This window comes from Bombina bombina, chromosome 12 (genome assembly GCF_027579735.1).
Source record: "Bombina bombina isolate aBomBom1 chromosome 12, aBomBom1.pri, whole genome shotgun sequence".
NCBI lineage: Eukaryota > Metazoa > Chordata > Amphibia > Anura > Bombinatoridae > Bombina > Bombina bombina.
The window spans coordinates 74352682-74359389 of record NC_069510.1 but is presented as its reverse complement, the minus strand read 5'-3'; the positions used below and the strand labels follow the sequence as shown (position 1 = coordinate 74359389).

Genomic DNA, 6708 nt, shown 5'->3' with positions numbered 1-6708 from the left:
AAATGTGTCAGAAAATACCCTAAACCAATAATAATCATTAAAATGTAATAACTTATTTGGTTGAGTTTGGTGCTGAATAGGTTAATACTAGTCCAGACACACTAATCATGTCTATATGTTATTTAGCCTGATATGTGATGTGATTGGTCAGTTGCTAGAAACTTGTCCTCACTGGGTGAAGAGAAGTCATGTGACTCACTGCACCTGGGTATAAGAATCTGATGTGCAGGTTTAGGCAGCAGTTTTGCTTTGGTTGTATAACAGGTAAGGTTGTTTTATTGCAGAGGGTTAGTAGAGGTGTATTTGTTGGTTTGTTCTTAACAGGCTTTTTGTGGTTAACAGAGGCAGTTGCTTATCCTGGTGAGTAATGTCACATAATTGGTTATGATTGGGTTTGTTCATTATGGGTTTATCTACTGTTGATAATTGTAAACTGAGTTTACTTGTCAGTAGTAATGTAGGTGGGTGAGTAGCTTATATTATATTGTAACATTGTATTGCTCATTTAAGTAGACAAATTTGAAACCTTAAAGGGACAGTATACTGAAAAATAGTTTCCCCTTAATGTGTTTACAATTGCTTTGTTTACCAACTGCAGAGTAAAAAATGTATGAAAATTAGCTTTAAGTTATTTTTTTGTATATTAAAGCTCTGATTTTGTGTTTTGAAGCCACAACCTAATAAAATGGGTTGAGCTTGTATGTACAATCAGATCTCATTACTGTATCACATTGTGTACATATACCTGCTTCTTTATCTTATATCTGTAGGTATAATCAGATCACATTACTGTATCACACTGTGTACATATACCTGCTTCTTTATCTTATATCTGTAGGTATAATCAGATCACATTACTTTATCACATTGTTTACATATACCTGCTTCTTTATCTTATATCTGTAGGTATAATCAGATCTCATTACTTTATCACATTGTGTACATATACATGTGTCTTTATCTTATATCTGTAGGTGTAATCAGATCTCATTACTGTATCACATTGTGTACATATACCTACTTCTTTATCTTATATCTGTAGGTGTAATCAGATCTCATTACTGTATCACATTGTGTACATATACCTACTTCTTTATCTTATATCTGCAGATATAATCAGATCTCATTACTTTATCACATTGTGTACATATACCTGCTTATTTATCTTATATCTGTAGGTATAATCAGATCTCATTACTTTATTACATTGTGTACATATACCTGCTTCTTTATCTTATATCTGTAGGTATAATCAGATCTCATTACTTTATCACATTGTGTACATATACCTGCTTCTTTATCTTATATCTGTAGGTATAATCAGATCTCATTACTTTATCACATTGTGTACATATACCTGCTTCTTTCTTATATCTGTCCATAAAACAATCACCAGTACTTAGAGAGAACAATGAAAAATCAACATTTTATTACCTTCTCTGCTATATCCTACTGGAAGTGTAATTTCTTCTACTGGCTGTGTTTACACAGCTTATCTATAGCTGGGACCTGCGGCCACAAACTTTCAGAATAGGCGGGGATACCAAATGCTAAATCAACTATTTCAAATGCCAATTTAAGGGTAAAGGAGCTACTTGTAAACAATTTGATACACTCCAGCAGGTAAAGTGGATCATTGGGAACAAATTAAAGGGGATAACATTTTTGAGTAAACTGTCCCTTTAACTACTTGCAACTGAGTATACTAACTTCAGAGCTGAATGTTCAGCTTTATAAAGTGTTATTTTGCTTTTTGAAAATGTGGTACTTATCAAAATACAATACACTGTTTCTACAGGTTATCTGTTTGAATAGTATTTTTTTTTATTAAAATTAGTGCTGCTGATTAATGGGACTCTAAACCCAAATAAAATCATGATTCAGGTAGAGACTGCAATTTTTATAAATGCATTCCAATGTACTTTCAAATTTGCTTCATTCTTTAGATATCTCTATTACAAAAATAGCATTGCACATAGGGCCAATCACATGAGGCAAATATGTGCAACCACCAATCAGCAGCTACTAAGCCTATTTAGATATGCTTTTCAGCAAAGTATAACAAGAGAATGATGCAAATAATATCAAAGTAAATTAGAAAGTATTTTTTAGAAATATATGCTCTTTCTAAACCACGAAAGATTGAGTTTGGGTTTCATGTGCCTTTTTAACTTAACCTGTCTGAAACTGATTCAGTACTTTACTGATCCATCTTTGACCTAAAGGGTCATTCCTTCCCAAATTGGAATCCACATGGATGAATTTCAGTTTTGAATAGATACATTTTTGTAATATAAATGTGTTAGCAAAATGCTTCTAATGAAAGCTACTGTTTTTTAGACAACGCACTTACTCAGAGCCTAAAGTGCCTATCACATCTAGTAACTGTCTAAAGGGACATGAAACCCAACATTTTTATTTCATGATTCAGATAGAGAAAACAATTTAGAACAACTTTCTAATCTACTTATAATTTGCTTCATTCTTAGTATTTGTTGAAGGAGCAGCAATGCTCTAATGGTTTCTAACTGAACTTATGGTTGCATGAATGACAATCAGGATATATAAATATTCAGCCATCAATCAGCAGCTAGAACCTAGATTCTTTGCTGCTCCTGAACTTGCCTAGATAAACGTTTCAAAGGATAACAGGAGAATGAAGCAAATTAAATACATGCAAAGTGGAAAGTTGATTTATATTGTATTCTCTATCTGAATCAGAATATTTTTTTATGGTTAATGTCCCTTTAACCCTTTGCATGCTAAGCACTTTCCCACCTGGGTGATTTAAGTCTGTTTTTTTCAGATCCCCCAAGACTATCAGTTGGAAAGGTTAGGCGATTAACTTAACAGTGTCTTGAGGGTCTGTAGCTGCTTAGATGCCTGAGATACAGGCATCTAAGCAGCATGCCCCCTTTCCCTATACTTTGTTTTTTTAATTTTTTAATTAAAGTTGCACAGTGATGTCATCGATGCCTGATCGCCAGGGGGGAGGGAGCTCCCAGATCTCCCTCAAGCTGGGAGTGCTGGCGACGGCTGACATGTTGTTGGCACCAGAGTGGGAAACTCTGCGACGGCTCAGAGCCGTGGTTAGCACTCTTAAAGGAATATCAAGCACAATTATTTTTTTTGTTTCAGTTAACATACTATCTTAATGTTTAACGTCTTAAAACTTTCTTTGTTCCCTTGATCTGTGTTGTGATACCTAGGTAAGCATCTGAATCACTAAAAGGCAGGAAATAGTGCTTGTAAAACTGCTGCCATTTAGTGCTCCAGAAATGGGCTGATTCCTAAGTGTACTTCCCTGCTTTAACAAGATACCAAGAGAACAAAGCAAATTGATGATGGAAGTAAATTAGTTTAAAATTGCTTATCCTATCTGAATCATATTTATATTTGGGTTTCATTTTCCTCTTATCGTAGATATCATGCAAACCTCACTGGCTCTCTAAGCAGTTGTAGTATTTAAAATTCTGCTGCACATGCAGAAAACTTATTAACTAAATAGTGATAACTATACTAGAAGCATTTTTGCCAATACATGTATATTACAAATGTGTTATTCAAAGATGTAATTTAACTAAGTAAATTTAAATTGGAACCATAATGTTTCTTTAATTAGTATTGCAGCTGATTCTAAACACAAATATGCACAAACATGAAGATTTTTAAATCCTTAAAAGTACATGAGAAGAAAAATCTCAAGAGCATGCATTTTTAATTAAAGGGACACTCAGGTTAAATTAAACGTTCATGATTCAGATACAGCATGTCATTTTAAACAACTTTCCAATTTACTTCCATTAAAAAAAATGTGCACAGTCTTATATATTTATACTTTTTGAGTCACCATATCCTACTGAGCATGTGCAAGAATTCAGACTATACGTATATGCATTTGTGATTGGATGATTGCTATCACATGCTACAAGGGGAGTGGAAATATACATAACTTTGAAATTTGTTATAAAAAAAATCTACTAATTTGAAGTTCAGAGTAAGTGCTATTGCATTCTTATCTTGCATTTGTTGATTATGCAAATTCAATGTGTTGACTGGTCCTTTAACTTTCCAGTTTTCTATTTAACTTGTCGTCTTGGAATCCATTAAAAGAACACAGGTAGGCTCAATAGCTTCTGATATGCCTCATGTTGTCTTATTAATCTGCATTGCTGTTCAAAGGATACCAATAGAATGAAGCAAGTTACTTAAAGGGACAGTCGAATCCAAAAAAACTTTAATGATTCAGATAGAACATGTAATTTTAAATTACTTTCCAATTTACTTTTCACCAATTTTGCTTTGTTCTCTTGGTATTTGAAAGCTAAACCTAGGAGGTTCATATGTTAATTTCTTAGTCCGTGAAGACTGCCTCTGCATTTTAGTTTTTCACCACTAGAGGGCATTCATGTGTTTCATATAGTTAAAGGGACAGTCTAGTATAAATTAAACTTTAATTATTCAGATAGGACTTAATTTTAATCAACTTTCCAATTTACTTTTATCACATTTGCTTTTTTCTCTTGGTATTAGTTTAAACTAAACCTAGGTAGGCTCATGTTTATTTCTTAGCCTTTGAGGGCTGCCTCTTATCACAGGCTTTTTAAATCTCTTTTCAACACAAAGTACACGTGGGACATATAGATGTTCAGGCACAGAAAGTTATTTAAGATTTAGCGCAATGCTAAATATAAGACGATAATAAACAGTAAGTCATGTGATCAGGGGGCTGGAAAAAGGTTCCTAGATACAAGGTAATCAGAGGTAAAACGTATAATATAACTGTTGGTTATGCAAAACTGGGGAATGGGTAATAAAGGGATTATCTATCTTTTAAAACAATTCTATGGTAGACTGTTCCTTTAACATTGAGCTCACGCAGGTGAATTTAGAAGAGTGAGCACTAATTGGCTAAAATGCATGTATCAAAAGAACTGAAATAAGGGGGCAGTCTGCAGAGGCTTAGATACAAGGTAATCAGAGGTAAAACGTATAACTGTTGTGCAAAACTGGGGAATTGGGTAAGGGATTGTCTATCTTTTAAAACAAAACTTCTGGTGTCAACTGTCCCTTTAATATATGTAATGGGAATAATTTTGGGTTTAATGTCCCTTTAAATATCCATTAATTCCAAAAGAAGGGGTTGCACTCATTGCTAAAGATGCCTACATAATATATGTATAAGCCAGGTAGCTTTAGTTGGGTTTGGGGTTGAGAGAATCTCATGTGTTACTAAGTTGCAGTAAAATGCAACAGAAAATAAACTGCCCCCTCCCTACTCGGAGCAAAAGTGATAGTTTAGAATTACACACTCCTTTACAGTCTCTATTATTAAAGAAAATAGGTCATACTACAAACTTAACCCTGCATTATCCATTATGGAAAAAATCTTTTGTGATTCAGAGAGCATTGAACTTTTAGCAACTTTCTAACTTACTCCTATTAAATTTTCTTAATTCTCTTGGTATCTTTATTTGAAATGCAAGTTCAGATGCCGGCCCATTTCTGGGGAACAACCTGGGTTGTCCTTGCTTATTGGTGGATAAATTCAAAAAAGTGCTGTCCAGAGTACTGAAACCAAAAAGCTTAGATGCCTTTGTCAAATGATAGCAAGAGAACGAAGAAAATTTAATAGGAGTAAATTAGAAAGTTGCTTAAAATTGCATGCTCTATCTGAATTACAAGAAAATTTGGGTTCAGTGTCCCTTTAAGGCTCTATATACAGGGACTGATCAAAGTAAACTGAGGTGCCCTGTAGAAGTAAAATGCTGTGGAACAAGAATAAAGTGGCTGAACAACTCCTTTTTAGAACACTAGATGTGTAACCTTTATATTGGGGTCACTACAAAAGGTTCCCATAAAGCTGCAGGATATCAACTCATTTATTTCTCTCCTGAAGGTTGTGTTAAGTTACTCAGCAGATCTATAGCTAATGATAGGGGTGACTACTAGCACATCCTATAACCACCTGTTTTTGAATAACAAATGGCCTTGCTTTGAGATCTTCTGCTCTTTGGAGATGAGTAACAACAAGTTCTCTAGTTGGTACTCCATTTTATTCTATGTAACTTAACACTTTAGGCTTAATTGCTTCATTATCACTACCTCAACCCTGTCCATTCTGAGAAGCTGTTGGCTTTTTTCTTTATTGCCCTTTGACACTGCAGATCTGAGGCAGTAAGATACAAGATCAGTTGAAGCTCCTTTGTGACTTAGATCCTTATAGTTCTCTTTGTATATTTTCAGATGACTGACAGATGCTGATACCAGAAGACTTCCTGCATATTCACTGGGTGAGTTCCTCCCCTTCCTGCTGGAGGAAGCATCAAAGACAACACCCCAGAAGATCTTTCTGCTCCATATTTGTTTCAATAAAACTTTATTCCTATTACATGGTGTCCCTGTGTTACTGGGAGGGGGATGGGCTGGGTTGTGGGGTCTCTGCTGCTTCCTTCTAAGCTTTATTGGGTTTCACATCTGGAGCACAGCTTTAGTATAAGATGGTGCCATCTAGTCTAAGCTGGTCAATGCAAGTAATTAGAAACAACAATTAACATACACTTAGAGGTAGATGTCTCTGGTTCTTGTACATAAAGGTTACAGGCCAGAGGATATTTGATCCCATAGCTATGATCTGCTACTATCGGAGGATATGATCCTAGAATGTGACTAAAAACTTAACATTATCTGATTATCAATGTGTCCTAA

General features: G+C 34.7%; 1 long non-coding RNA gene across 2 annotated transcripts; it reads left to right on the top strand.

Annotated features, from left to right (window-relative positions):
- Positions 1-326: 326 nt before the first annotated feature.
- LOC128642725 (uncharacterized) lies at positions 327-6391 on the top strand. 2 transcript variants are annotated; one of them, XR_008399695.1, is made up of 3 exons: positions 327-360; positions 4076-4120; positions 6247-6391. It is a non-coding gene; the product is annotated as an uncharacterized LOC128642725 (long non-coding RNA). The 2 variants fall into 2 exon arrangements; XR_008399696.1 differs by lacking the exon at positions 4076-4120.
- The last annotated feature ends 317 nt before the right edge of the window (positions 6392-6708 follow it).